At 31.8% G+C, this 23,504-nt stretch overlaps 1 protein-coding gene across 5 annotated transcripts in view; it reads left to right on the forward strand.

Annotated features, from left to right (window-relative positions):
• The window catches only part of LOC149484178 (uncharacterized), a 69,375-nt gene that overhangs the window by 8,121 nt on the left and 37,750 nt on the right, over positions 1–23,504 (forward strand). The window lies entirely within an intron of this gene.

Consider the following 23,504-nt stretch of genomic DNA (forward strand, 5'->3'; position numbering starts at 1 on the left):
TACGATAGATTAAGTAAAAATTGAGACTCCCTAGTCTCCTCGTCAAATCTTCTTCACCAAAGCGAAACGCATTTTTAATCTGTGATTTCAATTATATTATCTGAATCACATCCCAGTTAAATTCCAGTATGAACTCATGCACAATGGAAATTAATGTTATATTTTTCTAAGCAATTACAAACATTTCAGTCTATTTTATCATCATTAGTCATACTTGTTTTATCTCATATTATCGCGTCTTCTGATGTTATCTCTATTTCAGTGGATTCTGCTAGGTCTTTGACTGTGCCGATGATTAGTTCAATTAATTTATGACTACCATTTTTGTAAGTTATATTCAACTGATTCATACGGCTTGCGGAAAAATTGAAAGGAATAATTTTATTTCCCTCTATTCTATTAACATCTGAGAGGAATGATTACTGAATTATATAATGAATTATGATGATGATGATGAACTATAATATTTTATATAAAAAGCTAAATGTTTCATTATAATGTAACAATTTCCCTAAATGAAAGGTTATATTATTAATGAAAACAGCAAACAAGGGAAGGAATGGACAAAATAAATATAAAGGCCATGATTTAATATTCGTACGTACTTAGACATACGTAGTGTTAGTTTTAGCCTTCAAATCAAACTACACTATTGACAGAAATCAATCAACAGTCATTGCTGACAAAGTCGACTGTTGACATTTCGGCAATCACAATTTGCTAATGTGACAGCGAGATCGTAATCAATGATGAAATGATATTAAGCAAAATATGCATGAAGCCAGTACATACCTTGGCTATACAATAATGACCATTATTTACTTCCATCATAGAAGTTATATTCCCAAATCACCTACTTGTATTTGATGTTCAACAACTAAGTACTAAAATAGTTTGCTAGAAATTTATAGAACTTCTAAATAGTTTCCTGTGTAACAAATTCAATAGATAGTTAGATGATAGCTGATATCAATAGAAAATAGATAGATCAGAGACGAAGAAAAATAAAAACAACATTTAAACTACACGATACATCGCATTTTAGAAGTCTATTATAATTACTGGTAGAAACAGACATTAAGGCGTCGATGAAAAATCATGGAATAAGACAAAAACTAGTTCAGGTCGTAGAGATTGCCAAAATACACAAGATTTATGTTTTTGGGTAACAATCAATCTTCTGTAACATCGAATATGACAGCGGTCGCTAGTAAAAACTTGGATTTTAAAATTTAACTGCCTGAACCTGTTTAAAAGTTTGTGTGTCCAGTCTGTACGATTATAAACTTCCCAGAAATTTTAAATAGTTAGGTACCAAAATTATGACGTTATCGTAAGTAAATCATTCATAGGTATACGTTAAAATTGATATTACAGTTTTACATTTTTGGCCATACTTATAAATTTTATAATGAACTAGCTTACAGCCCGCGGCTTCGCCCGCTTTGTCTAAAACCTAATATAAAATAATTACTTATATACTACATTAACCTTCCTCTTGAATTACTCTATCTATTAATAAAAGCCGCATCTTATGATTTAAGCATACAAAGGGACATAGGGACAGAAAAAGTGACTTTGTTTTATACTATCTAGTGATAATATGTAATTAGGTGTGCTTACTAACACATAAAAGCATGTGCTAAAGTAACATTAAAATCAAATCATTTTACTGCAATCAATCTCAATTATATCATTTGAGTTAAATCGGGCAGATAATCCCTTTATCTTCGATTCAATTACATTTGCGAATAAAACATTTTAATTAAAGTATTTACGTTCTATCGATGATTAAACGTTAAACAGATGCTACATTTCAAAGAAGCTTTTCTTTTCGAGTATTGCAATTTACTTCGCAATTCACGAGTGGCCGAATTACTTTGATTGAAATTATAATATGATTCATTAAATGAATCATATTTTAAAACGCATTTGAGATACTTTTTATACAATTTATAAATATATTTGTTTACTTACCATGTTAACTTATTTTTTACTTAGATATTTCTCTTTAGCCATTTATACTTTTCCTACTTTAGTTAGTACATATTCTCAAATTACATGATGTAAATCATATAATATGTAATAATCATATAAATAAATGTTTATATAATAAATTTTGTCGAATTATTTATTTTGGTTTTATTGGTTCAAACTGCACTATTAATTAATCACTTATACCCATATAAGTAACTATTTGCTACATTAAATCATATGTTAATAAGTAGGTAAACAACGTAATTCCTGAATGAATGCTTATCAATGAATAATTATAGCACGTCTATCAACAGTTACTAGTTACGTCAGAAATTGTTTAATCATTCCGAATGGGCAGCGTGGTCAGAGTACTAACCCAGACAGTATCTATATAGAAATGTAATATGCAATACTAGGTGCGCGCCCATGCTTCGAACTGGTTTAATTTTTTTAAAGGAATCCTCGGTCAGTCCATACAATTAATAATTTTGAAGTGAAACTTCTTTAAGCGTGTGAGAGTACAATTTCAAGGTCGCGTCTTGACAATACCGTCACGTCGGAGTACAGCGATTTTGGTATCTTTGAATCTTGCCAAAGAAGTTTCACTTCTGACTCGTGTGCTCGGCAGTCGGCACACACCCTCTTCTTCATGTTTATAAGTGTTAATGTTATTAGTGTTTCAGATGGAATTTTATTTAGTACCAATGTATAAATAATTTAGTGTCGGCTATATCTATTAATTTACTTTATTGCCCAATGAATTATCTCTGTTTTTGAAATCGATGAAAAATGTATGATATTTTTAATGTTTTGTTTTTCCGCTAAAACAAAGGCATTTGAAGGAATTTCATTTATTATAATTATTATCACCACCATCGGTATCGTGACAACAGAAAGAGGCGCGTGTCTTGCTTTAATTTATGCATTTATTAAAATATAGGCTATATCTTGCTTAATATATTAGGTATATTAGCGCCCGGCAAACTTCTTGGCTAAAAAGTAGCGTGGTGGGGGAAGCTTGCGCATATAAAAATGTACCAAAACTTGATGCGCAAACTTCCCCCACCACGCTACTTTTTAGCCAAGAAGTTTTCCGGGCGCTATAATTGTTTTATTAAAAGTAGTATTATATGATTTTATAGTAACTGAAATAGAAATGTAATTTAATTCTCTGAAGTAGCAGTATTATATTCTTACTCTTTATAAACAAGATTTCCGCTAATAAAAAATACATAATGATTGTTTTGGAAATTATTTTATAAACAAATATGGAAGAACTAGCTGTTGCCCGCGACTTCGTCCGCGATTCGGTCGTTTTTAGTCATTCGTCGTTTAAAAAAAATACGTGACACTTTATTTTTGAATGTTCTTAATTGTCTCTTATAAAATTTAACTACATTAAAATTGAATACTCTGATAAGAAAATCTTAAAATCATCGAAAATCATAGACATCGAATATCTGAGGAAAACATGAATGAATGTGATTTAAATTCTACATTTCTTAGTAATTAAAATAATAATCTAAATTAAATGTAGATTAACAGTTTGAGCGCACCATTATAGAATATGTACCTAAGTAATAAATTACGTTAGTTTACATAGTAACTTTACTAAAAACACGATGACTTTCTTTCGCGCTCGGTACCACAAACTAAACATGTTTGTGGTACGTGGCCCGCGTCACTTTACCCCCCACGAGTTCCCCTCCGTTGCTATGCGAAAATACATTCGTCGCCCTACTGTAGGAAAAATTGTAATACTGCGGCCTGGGCGTTATAACACGCTCAGGGAATTCCTGAGTGCTGATAGACTTCCGTCTATCGGCATTTATACCAATTTTATATTAATATCACCATCTTGAGGAAAAGCTTCTAATGTCGATTTAAAACGCGGATTAACCTGATGAATTAACATGTTCTAAAATTGTGAAATGAGTTCAGTTTTAAATTCGAGAAATATTGATTTCTTGTATTCGATTATTCGTCGTAGTCGAATACAAAATATATTTAAAGAAACTTAGGTTGGCCTTCAGGCAAAAGGGATCCTATCAAATGATAAACTTGACCTTGTATCTTAAAAGTAAGAATGAAAGGAGCATCTGATAATTGTTGAGCACCAAAGGATCATTTAAAACGCAATACTATAAGAGCTAATATTGTCTAAGAACTGTTTAGATTGCACATGTTCCTCTAAAACTTAAAAGTAGTGATTTCAAAGGTTCCGGCGTATCTTCAAACGAAAGCCGACTCCTTACTCCACTTTAAAGCATTACAAAAAGAACATACTACGTTAATATCGACTATACAGAAGATGATCTGTAAGTAATCAATTGTGAGGTTATAATATAAGCAAACCCACTTTTATATTATTTTGTCGGACCACACCACCGAATTTGTAGATTGATCTTCTATGTTTACCTCTAAGTCATTAAGACTATGTCGAAATCTGTCTGCAATAAGACGGGCCTCTCGCTATTCGTCCGTTTAAAGAGACCAATAGTTTCAATTCTTAATCTTTCATTAAACAAACTTATTAATCGTTCTTGTCTCAAATAATGGTAATATTCGCGTCCCTACTCTAGTCATTGCTTATGCTCATGTTCATCTTCGAGAGATCGAATAATATTATGGTGCACCCTATTATTTGTCAAACGGTCTTCATATTGAGTAAAAGTTTCAGAATTCTCGAGATAAAATATGACGATCGTGATCAGCTGTGAGACGTAATTCCCTCTCAGTGAGGGTTTCGGTCTCACGGGATAGTATAATATGCCATTTGCGATCAGCTGTGAGACGTTATATACACCCTCAGTGAAGGTTTCGGTCTCACAGGATAGTACATGCCGTTCGCGGTCAGCTGTGAGCCGCAATTCTCGTTGTGAAGCGGTTTCAGGTTCGGCATAACACATGTTGTTTTCGGTCAATAGTAAGCCTCTTATCTCTAACGATCCTTGAGAACTCTTATTTCTCATTTTCTTAACTTTGCTCGAATTTCGATATATAAAGATTTTTTAGGTGGCACTGATGCGGGTGAATAAAAATTAAAACGGACTAAGAGTGTTATAATCTCAATCATCATCATCAATACATATAATAAAATTGTGGAAAAGTGATGTCTGTACAATTAAAATATGTAGAAAAAAATTAGCAGGTGTTATTATTATCGAGAAATCGAGAGAAACCATTTTTTTCTCTTAAAAGCTCCCCCCCTCCCACTTCCCGAACTCCGATTGACCGTAATTTATTTTTCCTTACATTTTTATCATATCCTTTTCTAATGGGTTTCATCCTACTGCGATTTTTTTTTGTTTCAAAAATTATCTACCCTGGTGTATAGGTAAATTTTCCACATAAAATGCCCTTTAAATTATGTCGTATTATATTTTTAACCCCCGACGCAAAAAGACTGGTGTTATGTGTTTGACCGCTATGTATTTCTGTGTGTGTGTGTGTGTCTGTCTATGGCACCGTAGCTGGCTAACAGGTAAACCGAATTAGATGCGGTTTTTTTTGTTAGGCAGAATATTTTCCGACGCTGGTTCTTAGATAAAGTGTATCAAAATTGGTTCATCCACTTATTATACCTACATAGTGGTAAAAGTGGGAATGAAAAAAATGAAAGTTATAATTTATTTTTAAAGATCGTCGGGAAGTTTATGAAATTATTTATTCCTTTTTCTATACACTTTTCTTCGTCTAAACGGTTTAGTTACGTGCTCTCTCTCTCTTCAGCCTTTAGTTACGTGCGTGAGACAGGAAAGATCTAATTTGGATTTGTTTCTGGATTTGATAAAAACTGAGTATCGATTAAGCTGATCAGTGGCTACTGGCTACACCATAGATTATTAAAAACATCCGTTTAAGAAAGGAAGGAAATAGAATTTGCTAAAAAATAATATGACATAATTTAAAAGAAATTTTACGTAGAATTAGTTAGGTATTTCTTTTTTTATTTTCGATATTATATACTAATCATAATTTTTAATTACAATATGTAGTAACTATTTGGTATAGGTTAGGCATTTCATTTCTTGATTTTCTTTAATAATTTGGTACGTAAGTTTTTTAGCTCAGTTTAGTAAGAAATTTTAATAACAATTCTTTTAATTATTTATGGTAGTACAACAGTACAGTATGGTTGTACGTATTTACTCAATAATTGTATGTTAAATAGTAATTCAGCATGGGCGTAGCCACGGTGGGGCTGGGTGGGGCGCTTACCCTGGCTTTGATCTGGTAGGTACTAATTGTGAAGGGGAGTGGGCGTGGGCGTGGGATTGGGACTGAACGTGGCATATGGCGTGGGAGTGCGAGTGGGCGCGGGAGTGGGAGCATGAAAATAAAAATGATTTTTTATTGTTGCCCCACCCTGAGCCCATGGTCATAGGTCCCATAGTCACTATTCCACGCGAACGAAGTCGCGGGGACAGCTAGTAGACAAATATAATCAGAAAGCTTTGAACTCCTAAGCTCAACCATAAAAGATAGACATTTATGATGTCGGGAGATATTTTTTATATAATATGGAGAACATTTCTTTCATACTTGATTTCTGTGTAGCTTTAACCATTAAGATACACGCATTAAGAACGCACACGCGACGAAAGCTTAAAAATGGAGTTGCTGCTCTGCTCACGAATATGAAAAATAATTGTACCAAGTTTCGTTTAAATCCGTCGAGTAGTTTTTGTTTCTATAACGGTTATACAGACAGACAGACGGACAAACATTTTTGACGTCGATGTCGATCTCTAATCACCTCGTGATAGTTATTTAGGAAATATATTTCATGTGCAGAATTGACCTCTACAGATTTAATATAAGTAGGTATACATATATTTAGATTCCAATTTCCATGTAACGTTAAATTCGACTATATAATAACTAACAGACAACGCAGGTTACTCTCGTTTCCGTAAGTTGAGGCGGCTACATATTCGGTCCTAATAACATGACTTTTTGTGAACGAAACGACAGCGCGGTTTAATTCGATGGCAACACCATCAGAAAAAAGGAAATATTTTTAACTTTGAAAAAATATTATGATTTACACTATTAATACTATTTTAACATTAACACAAAATATAAGACTGTGAGTGTGTAAAAATAAATCCAGCTAGTTTCACATCACACTTATGTTTATAATTAGGTATACGACATGAAAATATATTAATTACCAAGCAATAATCATACAGATAAATACTGAACAAAAGTATTAACAGTCAAAGTATATTTTTACTAACAACATGTAAATGATGAAGGAATAATAATTATCAACGAACTAACCTTTTTGTATTAGAGTCCCGCCTCGTGATCGAATTATTAAAACACGAAGATTTTTAAAAATGTAACCAATGAACACAATCAATATTAGATTAACTGTAATGGTGTCTAGTTTGACTTAAAATAATATACATCTACCCTCACTTTTAAAAATGTAGTATATTCACACGAATTATATAAGCGCACCTTATAAGGAAGGGAAGATTTATTATGGGTTAAAGAGTTAAATAAATAAATAACATAATAATATTTAAATTATTAATTTTTAACATTGTGTTCAGTAGTGTTAACATGTAAATTGATTTGATTTTTACGAAATCTCATAGATGGCGCTGAATCAAATTTGTCTTTATAGTACTAAGATTCATTAAACAGTTTCTCTGCCCAAATTACGTAAATGACGTAGTTTTTATAATGTAAAGCTAGATAATAATAGCATGGCTTACTCAAAAACAACATTTAAACATGAGTCTTTAGATTGTACGCTGTCGTAGTACACGGAATACGAAAGAAAAGTAAAGGTTCACAGCTCCTCCCCCGGAGGTGATAGCATGATAATATGTTTAAAAAAACCTCACACGACCTGTTAGTAATATTCATGCAAAATTTGAAGTCAATCTATGCAGTACTTTTCGAGATTAGCTCGGACAAACATACAGACAAACAGACAAACAGACAAACAGACAAACAGACAAAAATTCTAAAAACTATATTTTTGGCTTCTATATCGATTATAGATCATGGATTATGTATTCTTTTAAAAAAATATTCAATGTACAGTTTTGACTTTCCTACGATTTTATTATATGTATAGATATAGCGCCGCGTATATTTTAATGAATAAGAATTTTACATTGGGATAAGCTAATGCTTATCATAAAATTTCACATCGTTCAAAACAATTTGAAATTAAGTACTATAATTAAATCCGACATTTGAAACTATTAACCATGAAACATACCATTCAAACAGACGTTAACTTCTTTCGTCAATCAATTAATACTTTTAGTAATGTCACGATAACTTTTCAAGTCCAAATTAAACATGACCTTTTGTGCTATAAATAATTCGTACGTAATTAGTAAGTTGGTGATTGAACTGTCTGTTTATTCTTTTTGTTCTAATTGGTTTAGAAACAAATTCGTTATCTGAATATACGTGAAAGTTTATCTATTGGTGTGAATCTTATTTATGAGCATATGTCAGTAAGTACAGCCTACATATCTTATTTATGTAGGCTGTAGACTAGACTGTTGTCTGTTAGTAGTTTTATATGAAAGAAAATAGCCTTAAAATGTTTTGGCAAAAATGCGAGAAGAATATTGATTGTAATCCTGTATTTATCAATATTTCTTATTCTAGCAAACTTAAAACAAAATAAACGTAACTAAGCTAATCGTAAAAATCTATCAATGTTTACAATTTTCCAAACCTCACCCCATTGTCAAATTACTATCACCTTAATCACAGATAATATAATACTAACCTCCTAAATATACACGCATTTATTTTTATAACATTAGTACAATAACTGGCGGAAGTAAAGACATCCAAAGCACGATATCAAACTGGTGTGTAACGATCTTTTATTGTAAACAGTTGGTAACAATCCACCGCCATGTGCACTGCAAAAATAAACACACATAAACAATAAACATACTTTGAAAAGTGTCATGCCCTTTTTAAGAAAGGCTGCTGAACTCTTAGGCTCCTCTCCGTTTTACTAATTTTTATTTATTTAAGCCCTTTTATTTCAAGTATGTTTTACAGATAACTGTTCTGGCCCTTTTCGGGCATAGGCCTCCTCCAACTGTCCCCATTTCCTTCTGTTGTTAGCTGCTTTCGTCCAGTTTCTTCCAGTGAATGAAGAATATACCTACAGAGACTTAGAAGGTATATCCACGTAGATTTCAGATTAATAAAAAGTAAAATATAATAACGTATAAAATAAACGTGATGGCCGCTGATGATAATAATTATTATACTTAAAAGAGTTGCCATGCTTTTGAATATTATTAGTTCCTCAAATATTCTTTTCAACACTTTATAAACAGACTATAATTAGTTTCATTAATAAAATGCGTGTAGTATTAGATAGATTAGAAACTAATGAATGTATTATGAAATAAAATTAATATTACTAATCAATACATATCACTGCAGTGAATTCAAATATAAATTGTTGATATGCATATTTAACATAGGTAATTATAATCATAGAATTTGCATAAGCTGTTCATATCGATAAACAACGGATGTTCAGCGTGTGATTGTTTTATGTGGTCATTGAGGTATACTTTATTTAATAACACTTATGTATAGATTTACACTATTCAAACATTTCAAATATTTGACAAAGTTAAACACAACTGTGATAGCCGGATGCAATTAAAATTAAAGCCAAAAAGTTCATCCAGTCTTGATATTTTTACGATGTAGTTACGTTAATATTTATATCACAAGGTTCTTTTCTTCGCAGGCCATATCATAGTTATTGTGTTTTTTATGTGAATAGGTATTTGTTAAACAAATAACATAAACAGCACGATAACCATTACTATATGGATTAGATATAAGAAAAGTTAAGTTCTTTGAATACATGCCGCTGTCACGACAAAGTATAACAGTAAATTCTGAGAATAATTTTAGTCATATCCGCAATTTTTGGTATATTAATATTTTGTATGAGCATCATGATAAAATACATACGACTTGTTTGAAATGTTGAATTCGTTTCTCAGTGTAATCAAAGGAAAGGGTTGTTTATTCTCCTTGATACACATCATATTTTGTAGAGCATCTATTTTCGTCATACCACCCATGTTATGTTGTTTCAAAACTTATAGACATGCAACAATAAACTATGTATTTTACCGACTGTGCAAAGATGAACAATTTTGAGATTTTGATTGTATTTAAGTACATAATATTTATGTATTTATTAAAACATACCTAGGTAAGTGTTCAAGCATGGTAGTGCTTTACAGAACAAGTTTTGAGTACGATAATGATAATATTATCTATTATTATTGATTTTCAAAAAAATATAAGCAAATAAATAAGCAAAAAAATATAATAAAATTAAACAGCTGATTATACATTGATTTTCATCAATTCTTAGTATTGTTTCCTCAATTTCCGCAGTAGATATTATAGATAATATGAACCAAATCCTGACATTTTATCTACTGACCCAATAGTTTAGATAAGATAATTAGAAAGGAGTGCTTATATTAATCACAGAAAATACATTAATCTTGCGAACAAGATAATGTGTGTAAAAAATAGATAAACATTAGAGTTCGTTGAACTATGACGTCACACAAATGCCATGGTTAACACTAACGGTACGTTATGGGGTCGTGAGTCGTGACGTTTAAATTAGCGGATTGAGCTACCATGCAAAATAATAATTGACCGATTTTGTTTCCTATACAGTTAATAAACATAACGTTTTTGACGTGACAACGTCTTAATTCGATAGAGCCGGTTGCACGCACGAAAAAACATGACTCATGCGGCGTTACCTCGCTCTGAGGCGTTCCATGTAAGGCTTGAAGTGCAAGCGAGAGCGCGGAACGAGCGACAAAGAAGCACAATCGGACGTTGTCACGTTCAACTATCGTCAGTAAATCGACTTTACAGACAACCAATTTTTTATAGGAATTAAGACTTCTACATCTAATTACTATATGTAGGAGATTATTTATGCATCCCTACGAATAGTATCTAGTAGGTAGCGGTTGGCGCAGTGGTAAAGTAACTGCCTACTGAGCCGACGCGGACGGTCCCGGGTTCGATCCCCGGTCAGGGCAAATATTTGTGTGATGAACTCAATTATTTGTTCTTGGGTCTGGGTGTTATTATCTATATTATGTATTTATTAAATATTATATATTTTATCGTCGCCTAGTACCCACAACACAAGCCTTAATTGAGCTTACTGTGGGACTAGGTCGATTTGTGTAATAATGTCCTATAATATTTATTTATTTATTTATTTATTATTTATTTATATATTATCTGTCTTCTTCACGCCTACCCGAACTGAACTGAACTTATGACAGTTACGAAGATAGTTTGTACTAAGTGTAATTATTAAAACCTGCGAAAGGAAATAGGACAGGTTACATCCCGAAAATCCCACAGGAACTATGCCGCTTTTTCTTTGACAACGCGGGCGAAGTCGCGGGCGGAAAGCTTGTTTAAAAATAATACAGTGAAGTTGTATTGCAAATCACATTGTTAAAATATTTAGTGTTGGTCTATTAATTATTTTGTAAGCCTCATATTAAATGTTTTGGGTTCTTGAGTTATCAGATGCGGAACTTTGAATGGCGAAGACAGAAATCGTTAGACGAATAATTTATGACTAATTTACTTAAAATATATGGTATTCATTAACTTCTCATAACATTGTTGGCCGCTAACTAGCAAAAAGTAGGATTGTTAGAATTCCGAATATTTCCATTGGTTTCCATTGGATATTTTTTTAATGGTCGGCATCCTTTTTGTGTATTTTTGTAGCATAAAAATATATAATGCTGATTGTATGACATTTTATGCGTATAACACTTTTGTAAATACCGATATTTTAAATAGATTTGATTGAAGAAAATTCATAAATTAATTAATTTATATATACATAGTTAGATAAATACGTAATAATATAATGATAGACATCAGACAATCGTTTGACTGTATCATCAAATATTATATCAACGGGAGTCGGGAATATTTAAAGATTCTCAGAATCTTCTAAAACTCTATAACACGGGAAATGTAAACAGACTTCTTCAATTTAAACGGAAACGAATCATATCTACGCATTATATAATCAGGTCATTAACATTTGTTTCATCTGTTCCTAAAATACAGTTCATTCATCTTTTCAAATTATGCGTGTACGTAATACTTACCTGATAACTGCAATTATCGTCACTAATATATCATTTTGATAACAACCGACATACAAAGAGGTATCCGACCTACGCTTTTTATGTTATTATACTACATTAGTTATCAAAGGTTTCGAGAAAATCGTATGTTGATCTTTTTTAAAACGCTTTGCGGCTTATTTTTGATGATTCGTTTCTTTATTATATTATGTAGCAGCGTGTAGATATTACTACCTGATTTGGAAAAGTTGTTCTGCCATGACATCACTTATGGTTAATAGTTTTACGACCTATTCACAACCGTTTTAATATAAGCGATTATCCGTCTATAAACAAAATATAGCCTTGTTTTTCATTCAAATAGCTCTTATTTTAATGAGTATTCAGACTGAAATGTAAATAAAAAAAAAACAAACAAAGATCCAGAAAACTAGAAAACGTTTCAGTTTAACACAAAATAGTTAAGTGAAACGTGCCATATCATTTTCGCCATCTTGTCCAAGCTTTTCTTCTATTTTCCCAACATTATATGCTGAATCAAATCTATAAATAGGCCCAATAGGCCCAATATCACGCTGAAAAACTGTCATAAAAGAATGACAATTGAAACGTGAAAGGCTTTAGGTCTTATCTGCCAAAATCACTATATTTACCAAGTTCGTTCACCGTACCATCAATCTTGCTTGCAATTCTATATCAAACATGCCAAGCCAATATGGGCCTTATATCGTAGCAATAGTAGGGTGTAATGTGAACAATTGTTTGCGTCTCCAGAGGCCCTGCAGTGTCGCAAATGTTGACACGCTCTCTTTGGAGATTTCCCGACATCCCAATGACACTTTCTAAGCTGACCTAGATTAAAGGCAACTGGAAACTATCGATTTTAGAAATATAATCCTTATCATATCTATTTAACGGGGCTTTAGGGAATCTACGCTTTCATCTTGAAATAGATACTAATAAACGTTGGATTTTACAGCAGTACAACATATAAAAGTATTTTAATATTATTAAATAATGGGGATAAATGATTGATGTCGTATAATGGCTCACAGAAGACTGGGATAAATTCATACGAATACAGGAGACAAAGGATATTCAGATTTATATGCATAGACACATTCTGAAATCTTGAACAAGATTGCTATAACGGAAGTAACGAATTCATAAATTCTAAATAGCTTATTGCTTAGTTTAGTGCGTCGCCTCTACCTACACTTATAGATTTTACAATGCTTAAATAAATTTAATAACACACATTAAACACACATGAGAAGTAATTGCTGCAATTTAATTTGCTACTAAAATATGCATAGGCCGTTTTCTGAGTAAATCTTCGTTATTATATTGCAACAGCATTATCCATAAAACATGTCCATATAATATAACCTATAAATAAATTAACTATATAAGATGGAATATTGACTAATAACATTGGCTATTAATCTACATACTCTATAATTTTCTTGTTATAAACGTGGAGCTGATTTTCCTGTTTCTGATTTTCTGATCGGACCAGATGGCGATCGTTACTTTGTACGCGTGAATAGAGCTTTTCATCATTTCTTAATAAAATATATTATTACGTAATACAATAACTAATGTTCTAACAGAAGTCTATTTTCTAAATTTGATATATACTACGTTGGATTACTGGTCAAAACTGGCGACAACGAGCGAACGACTGGGCTCAGTGGCGTGCCATGACTGAGGCCTAATATGTCCAGCAGTGGACGAATGTAGGCAGAAAACCATGATGATGATGATGTACGTATGTAAGATATTATATACTTCAAACAAGTACTTATTACTTTTTTGAGTGTTTTATCAAATTCACAATTTAGGGTTCACTAATTAACACAAATTCTGCAAGTTTCATGAGTCTCGGTTGGGTACTTTGATATAATTTAAATATTAGTTAATACCTACAGCTCTACCTTATATTATATAGACCCACGTATGTCTGTGAGACCCACTATTTTTAAAACCCTAATATGTATAGGTACAATAACGTTTGTATAAAATTAGTATTAATGATAGATCCATTTCACTTTTAACAACGCTGATCATGTAAGTGATGTAACCATGAATATCGCAAACCGCTGACGTCACAAGTCCTGAGCAAATTATTATCATAAAATGCATTTGTCACGACGAACACTTGGTTGGCTAAATTCCAAAGATTCATTCTATATGCTCCCGATTTACTGCTGATATTTTTGTCGTTTCAAATTGAGTTTATATATTCCTAAAAGCCGTTTCAATCGAGACGACTTCAAAGCAATGTTAAACTAGAGTTTTAGGTCAATGTGTTAATTTTTTTGTGACACGTTTCTATATGCCGTATAAGTGCAATAAAAAGATTCGAAGTATGAAAATTAAGATCGCGTTATTGTTTTTACTCTTTTATTTTATCTAAGACTAGCTGTGCCCCGAGGTTTTACCCGCATCGCTCCGCTCCTGTTGGTCTTAGAGTGATAATAATATATGTATAAGCCCACAGCCTTCCTCGGGAAATGGGCTATCTAACACCGAAATAATTTTTCAAATCGGATAAGTAGTTCCTGAGATTAGCGCGTTCAAACAAACAATTAAACAAACTCTTCAGCTTTATAATATAAGTTGGTACCTATAGATACTAAAAGCTGTACTAAAACAATAAAATATTACCTATTACATATTATTAACTTTTCCTTTAATCTGTATGCATGCGGTACGTAAATTCGGCAAATAATATTATGACTTGTATGTATCTATAATATTTAAATAACTAATTTGAAGGAATTTATGTAGACTTACTAATTAATTAGCCGCTAATTATATAAGTTTCACAGAAATAGCATAGAAAATACTGTAGATTTCAAAATGCTCATAGAACTACAAATTTTACAATAAAAAAATTAATGAAAGGGAAAATGTAAAAAATATAATTCTCGAATAGAAGGTAATGTGTACTCGTATCCATTCACGTATGCGTGTGTAAGAGTTGGATACACATAACAAAAGAGGTTTTTCATAATGTTCTAAGTGCTTGCATTTCATAGAAAATCTGCTAATTTCATTATTCAATATAATACAATTCATGATTGCATGCAAATGATATAGAATACTATTTAGGTATAGAACGTAATATATTATAGTACGATTATAATCGTGTATAATAGCGTATAAAATATACGCTATTATACACTGTAAGAATACGTTATATTACGATAATAATTAGTTTTAATTTTGTTTGAACAGGATTCAAATTATGACCACAACTTGTTATAAAAACGTTGTAACTTCAACTAATTAAACAATTAACATTCTAGCAATATTACCGTTCTAATGCCTATATTAGATTAAAACATTCAATAATTACCGATCCCAATTAAACCGAAAACAGTAAAGGAACTGAGTTAAACAAGTTTAACAATTCAGCTGAATCAAGAGATCTAAAAAAGGCAAGTCGCAAAAAGCGCTTGAATTATTCAATTTGTGTAAGCTCATTTCGTCGTTAATCTCATCCATTCATTAACCAAAGACAGTTCTCAAGGCGATTCAAGGAAAACGAAACAAGATCTATTTGTATTCCCTACATTAGTCCTGAAAGTCACAATCATTCAACACCTTATATTGATGGCGATAAGAATTATTTTCGTACACTAATCGTTTAGGATTTGACATTGATGAGAAGAAGCCTAAAGTCTTAAAAAGAAACTTGATTAATGTTTAGCGGTCGGATTTTATTGCTGTTTTTGGGTATAAATGCGGTGTTGTTATCGTTATTGTTACAAGATAAACATTAAAGTAAAACCATTTATTATTAAATTACTTTTAAAACAAATTCTTAACTTCAATGAAATGAGTCAATATGTAGTTCCGATATCTATATAAATGACAACACAAATCATTTTTCAGTGCTGTTTTAAAATTTCCTCTTTCTTTTTCATCCCTTTAGCATGCTTAACATTCAATTTCATTGTTAAAAAATTCTGAAATACCACTCAGTAGGTACCATTTAAAGTTTTAATTCCCACGCAAACTATATTAGACCTTTTAACAATATATTTATCGATTCATTATTATGCCATCAAAGCACAGTGATAATGTTAATATTGAGTAAAGATCGTCAATAAATAGGCTAGTCACGAAGCCTCGCCTCATAAGCAAGACTACACGTCTATCCATTGTCATATATTTACATAAAACATCTATAATAATTACATTTTGGTTATAATATGCTTATAATCGACAGGATATGACAGATATTTAAAATTCTTCTCAAATTAGTTGACCACATAATATTACTACGTAGTAAGTCTCTTAAGTATAAATTTGCAGTTGAATCTCGATGGTATTCATACGTAACAGAAGATTATACTAGGTAAACATAATATATTATCGTCTATAAATGCGAAAGTAACTCTGTCTGTCTGTCTGTTACGCTTTCCCGCTTAAACCTCTCAACCGATTTTGATGAAATTTGGCACAGACAATCTTTAGACCCTGAGAAAGAACATACTACAACATATTATGTTCTTTCTAGGTATTTTATCAAAACACCATGCGGGTGAAGCCGCGGGCGGAAGCTAGTATGGAATAAAACCAAAAGAACATAATATGGGATACTATAAGAGCGTTGTATTTACGAAACAAAACAAACCCAAAGACAGCTGATAGGGAAAAGTAAATATGAATAAAATAACTATAAATATCTTAGCATTCCAGCTTCCTTCAATATAGTTCAAGAAAAGCGAGTCAATACAACCAGCGCTGAAAGGTTCTATTGTTGTGTTGATGTTAATGTTTTTTCATTATATAAATTGCAATTTTATAGTTGAAAGTTAAATAGAAATTACTTCCAACGGTATGCATGTAAAGAACTGTGTATCAAGACTTTGCAGCACCGTATTTGCAGGACTTTTCCTGATTTTCAATTTATCAGCGTCCTATTTATACTACACATAGGTATTGTATAAATTGTATGAAATCGATTTGGAGATAAAATGTATTTGCTGCCTGTATAACATAGTATAACATCTTACTCTGTGTGTTTTGAACTCTGCATAGGCAAAGGTATTCACAACACAAATATAGCTTATAGTTCCGATTAAGTGCTAATTTTTTATCCCGCTTGAACTCTGATGACCTCAGTTCAGTCTGTATATAGTTTATACACAAACTGGCTTTTCGCCCGCAGCTTCTCTCGCCTACACATAGAAAATTCCCGTTTCTGTGGGATTTTTGGGATAAAAGTGTCCTATGTGTGCCAAATTTCATAAAAATTGGTTCAGTAGTTTTTGCGTGGCAAACAAAAATACAAACTTTCTCATTTATAATATTGGTAGGATTACAAGAGACACTCTTAAAGCTTTTTCTTTTAACGATAATTAAATTTTATTTGAACGGTTGACATTCTAACTAGGTCAGTATTGCTGGTGGCCTACAATTTTCTTCTGACAGCATTTTTGAGTGGCGCCGACTTCAGTGATCCGTCATTATTAATTATTTTAAAAAATAAGTGTCTATCATTCACAGTTAAATTTCTTTCGTTTTTATTTTTATTTATAGCTCCAGTTTCTAAGAATTTGTTATTGAGAAAAATCATTGGTTAATAATGTTCACTTCTTTCATGGTTTTGTATAGATGTGACAAGATTTTTATTCGGAATAAAAAAAATACATATATGAAACGTTCAACCCTAACGAAGCCGGAGTGAACGATTATAAAAAATGCATTCAAAATCGACACAAAAAATACTAACAAAAGGCAAAAAAATATGTAAAATAAATGAATATAGAATAATATGTATAACGCTTAATACATTTTAACGGGTTTTATAAAAGAAAGTGAGATTCTTAGAAAAATTTCAATGCAATAAAATATTTTTACGAGTTTCAAAATGTAATAAAATTGAATTAATTTGTGTCCAGACAAAGCCCTACAACATCTCTCCATATTGAAGAGCGAATTCTAGATCCTAATTATTATGCATAAGAAAATTTTATTCATCCAATTTTCTTCTTTAACGCCTTGATATAAACATCAAAATGCTTTGCATTTAACTAAGTAATAAAGTTAGGATTTACAACCATATTATTTACTTTTAATACGAATGTTCTCCATTAAAATGTTATATTTTTAAAGATATTATAATGCAATTCTTTAAGAAATGAGTATATAATCAAAGGTACTTATAAATTACCGACCGTTACAATGACAGATTTCATTAATTCTTTTTTTTATATTCCTTGAAGAAGGTACAAGCATAGTTCTTATGGAGAGTAAACATAAACATGTAGCACAGGTGAAGCCGGGGCGGACCGCTACTTACTAATAAAAATGTCAAGAAATAATGATAAGGCACCATGTTTAAAACTTCATGCAATTGGGCAATAAATACTAATCAAATAATACATTTCAACATTATTTTTACTTACCATCTATAGAAATGGAACTGAATATACCCCAAATAAATCAAATGTTCAAATAACTACAGTAAGCACTAACATTACATTTTCCTTGACAACACTTCGCGCATACGGAACCAAATTTTATTCAATCGAATGTGTCCCGTCCGAATTCAATGGTACGGGAGCCAGGTGCAAATTTGGTTAATTATTTCCTCTCAAGAGATAATTCGTCAGACGCCTCAGAGCATTATAAAGTGAAGAGTATAAAGTAAAGAGTATTATAAAGCCTCGTGAACGTCAGCTGGCGCTCGGTTGGGGGGGTGAGCGGTTGTAGCCTCCCACGCACGTAGGAAAAAAAATACATTCATTTATTCATTTCCTCTCAGCTAAAAATTTGTCAAATTGTAGCTAACCCAATATCTCAACGAAAAAAAATAATCAGCTGGTTACAACATGGTGTATTATACGTCAGCTGGTGTCTCGAACATGAAAGTTAAATTTAAAGAAAAATTTATTTTCCGTTATTTCCTCTCAAACAAAAATTTACCTGATGATAGCTTATATGTAACTGTGGATAAATATATAGGTCAGCTGGCTGTATCTTGGTGGAAAAACCGTCAGCTGATACGGGACTCGGGAGGCTACAACCGCTCTTCCCCCCAACCGAGCTCCAGCTGACGTTCACGAGGCTTCATAATACTATACTTTGATGCATTTTACTAATTACCGCTTGAGAGGAACTTGGTCATAAAATCTGTTCCTGGCTCCCGTACCAAAGTTACGATCAATGTAAAATAAACATTTCAAATGTTTTTGTAAACAATAATATTATCTCTATACTAATATTATAAAGAGGAAACCTTTCTATTTTTGTATGTTTGTATTTAATAGGCTCAAAAACTACTGGACCGATTTCAAAATTTCTTTTACCATTACTTAGAGGGATTCTTCCGAATCCGTATAGGCTATATTTTATCCCGGAAAACGTAAATACACGGGCGATGCCGGGGCGGATCGCTAGTACAATATAAAATTGAGCAGAGTTAGGTTAGTTCTTATTACTATAGTACTATGCCAGTATACTTAACTATTCTGCCCAAGATTATAACTATGTATATAGCTTTTGATACTGCAATACACAACCTTACTATGTTCAGCCGATAAAACACATCATCAAACACATAGATATACTTTCGAATTAATATTGTTTTTAATTAATCATTGCTCATTTTCAGTATGTTATCTTCTTGTTATTAGAACTAACCTATAGCAAAAATAGACTCAGAAACTCAACTTGCAAAACGTTTTGTAAATCTAATTAGACGAGTAACTGTGTCAAACATCACGATACAAGAATAAAATATAATTTAGTACCTAATAATATCACAACATTAAAGAAGTGCTGTTAAAGAAAAATTCTAGGTCATAAATAACTGACCTAGTTGCAGGCGAAGTGTTGAATATCATTAGATGCGCCATGTAATTATTATCAATAGTTACTATCAGACTCGAAATAGCGCGAAATGATGTTGTAATTATAAAAATTTGTAGTTTATAACCTACAAATATATATAACCTATAAAGTATTTATAACCTACCTACATAAAATAAAAATCACACATTTGCCAAAATGCTACAAGCTTAAGAACAATAATTATGCAATAAATACATTAATTAAATATTTTACGTAAAAGCACGCTATTTCGATTTATGTTTAAAGTAAAGATAGGCATTGAGCCATCGAAAACTAAGAACTGTTTGTTATAAATTTATTTAATTTTCAAGTGTAGTTACAACACCTACACTTGAAAATTAAATAACATAGAAAAAGATACAGAGAAAACTTACCTATTTAATCAAAACTTATACAATTTGTTAAAATGTACTGATTAACATTAAATTATGTACTTCAAATAATGAATTAATTTTGCAATCACAAGAAGTAGGTAGCCAGTGCAAGCATGATCCCGTGTTCGCAGAAATCTCCTCGACTACCTTATCACTAAAATCTATTTAATTTATTCACAACTTCACTAGAGTCTGTGATTGACATTCGTTTTTTTTCTTTAAATTTAAATACAGATTGCCAGTAATAGTTTAGAAATGTCTTTGGGCGTATTCAGAAAGAAAGCTTGAAACTTATAACTGTAGTGTCCGACCGAAACTGGTTTCCAGGCCGAAACCGAAACCGAAACCGAATGTTCGGCCGTGGCTTCAGTTTCGGCCGAAACCGAAACCGAAACCGAAACTCACGTGGTCAAGTATGAAATTTCTAAAAATACTGAACTTTGGTGCATTTTACCTATTATTTAGCCTTAATTAGGGCATGAAATGAAAACACAGTACATATATTAAATTTGTTGTAATCGTTTATTTAATATAAAATAAAATAAAAATACTTTTAAAATATTAATAATAACAATTTTTAGTATTTTTTCAAATTAAGTTCTCAGTAAAATCAAATCAGTAATTGTTACTGTTACTTTAAATACTAAGTTTTGGTATTTTGAGATCTTTCTCTTTATTAAAGAGTCTTTAATACATACTTTGGATTGGTATTTGTACTTAGAAGAATAATCAGTCTCTTTTAGGTATGACGCCTGTATGTTTTAAAGTGAAACTTTTATTACATCGTCTCAAACTTTTTGGTCTGTGTAGCGCATGTCGCGTGTATCGCGGCTGCCGAGTAGGTATACCTACTCGGCAGCCGACCGTCACGCGACATGCGCTACACAAAGCAGTGTTCGGAACCGTTCGAACAGTTTCACTTTTACCGTGGTTTCATAAAACCACACAACATTTTTTTTATTCCTTTCACACCAACTTGCCAAGTTAGGTGTGAAAGGGATAAAAAAACATACAGGCGTCATTCATATTTTCTTGTTACAAGTTAATGTTCATACTGAAATCTCCAGTGTATTAGATATAAGCTTCTTGGGGTCAACCAACACTTTGACAGCGTCCGTCAAAGCGTTGCCGAGGAAAAGGAAGTTAGACGAGCGTGAACGTGTGTGAACTAAGTTCACTGAACTTGCGAAATAAGTATCGGTTTCGGCAAAAGTTTCGGCCGATTTTGGCCGAAACCGAAACTGCGGCCGAAACTTGATTTTTGGCCGAAACTCGGCCGAAACCGAAACCGAAACCGAAAGTTCGGTCGGACACTACTTATAAGCGCTTATCGGCGCTTGTCATGTTCATATATTTTCCTGCGCGGGTTACCAGCACTGACAGGAAAATATATGAACATGACAAGCGCCGATAAGCGCTTATAAGTTTCAAGCTTTCTTTCTGAATACGCCCTTTGATATTAAATATTTTGTATTAAGTATCTGTGGTAGTCATTGCTAAGCAGTCATTGGTTATCTATGACACATAGGTATTATTTAAAATTGCCGCGCCTTCTTTTGAAAATTGTTGTGTTGACATAAAAATTATTCAAGTGAGTTAATTGTTTTTATTATATTTCCAATTAAATACGAGTAATAAAGTTCTTCGGTACAAAATGTTTTGTTTAATCTGTGGTAGTTATTGTGAAGCTATAATTTATTATCTGTGATACATTTTTGCAAATTACCGCGCCATTTGTTAGAAAGTGTTTTCATTATGCGTGAATTATATTTTATCAGTAAATTACTAAAATATATTATATATTTTTTTAGTAAAATCTGTAATCTAGAAAAAATAGAATGTAACATACCTATAATATTATATTATTATGTCCTTTGTATTTAAAAATGTTTTGGTTTTTTTTATCTGTGGTAGTTACGATTGTTACAATTTCTTAATTATCTGTGATGCTTTTACAAATTGCCGCGTAATTTATTGAAAAGTGCTGTTGAAACAAAAATTAAATTATTATATTAAATGTGTGAAATGTGAACGTTAGCCGGGACTCGTTGTAAGTTTATTATTTTCATTTATAGTTATAACAAATCATTCTTTTAAATATTTTTTTAATACGAGAGTTTTACCACTTCTTTAAACCTTCTAATCTTAATTATGATTTACGTTGTAATGGCCCACGTTGTTGATTTATAATTTTAATTATTATTAGGTAGGTACCTACTTAATTATTTTCTTTTTAATTAATACAATAAAGTGACAAATAAATAACGCAGATTATTTCGGATGAAAAAGCCTTGAAATATTTTCTTCAAACATCTACCCGCTTTGATCAATTATCGAATTTTAAATATTAAGAAGGGAAAGACTTTTCTACTGTAATAGGTACGAATAACCACAAAATCAAAGCCCAATCCCATTTCGACTATTGTATTAAGGTAAGCTTTACGCAAATGTTTTACTATTACTTACCTATAATATCTAGATAGGTAATGTCTATGTCCTAACAAAACAAAATTATTATTAAATTTTTAACAATGCGCAAACTTTCCATGACATGCGTTCGAGACATCTTTTATTTTTAAAAATAAAGCAGACATTCGCATTCCAGACAATTAACTGACACTAGCGCACGTTATTTAATTTACGATGAAAGCGATTTCGTGTAGAGGTTAATTAATGTCAACTGCTAGACTCATTTACAAAACAAAATACGTATAAGCATATTATAGTTAATCTTTTATATTACGTGGAATACAAATACGACCCTGTTCTAGCTTCCAGACTTCTATACGAACAAATCTCAATAAAAATTAATTCATGTTTCCATTATTTATTGTATTGGTTATTAAATTATGCGTGAACGGTTGGAAAGATTTCGATAATACTTTTTTTGTTCGTTATGGTCAGGAGCGGGATTTTATGAAAGAAAAAATTTGTTTGCCCCGCAAAAATATTAAGAAAACTTACCACTAATTTAAACTTTACAATATGTTTGACTGAACGTGTGAAGACAGAACGTCTGTCGAGATGTATTTCGACTAGGTGGTAACTTTTACCTAGTTGTTATCATGTAGTATACTTTGACCGAGTATCTAGACTTGTT

The sequence above is a fragment of the Colias philodice genome, chromosome 12 (assembly GCF_061535455.1).
Source record: "Colias philodice isolate Cphi_HAF_F1 chromosome 12, ilColPhil1 Martin Lab GWU primary, whole genome shotgun sequence".
Classification (NCBI taxonomy): Eukaryota; Metazoa; Arthropoda; class Insecta; order Lepidoptera; family Pieridae; genus Colias; species Colias philodice.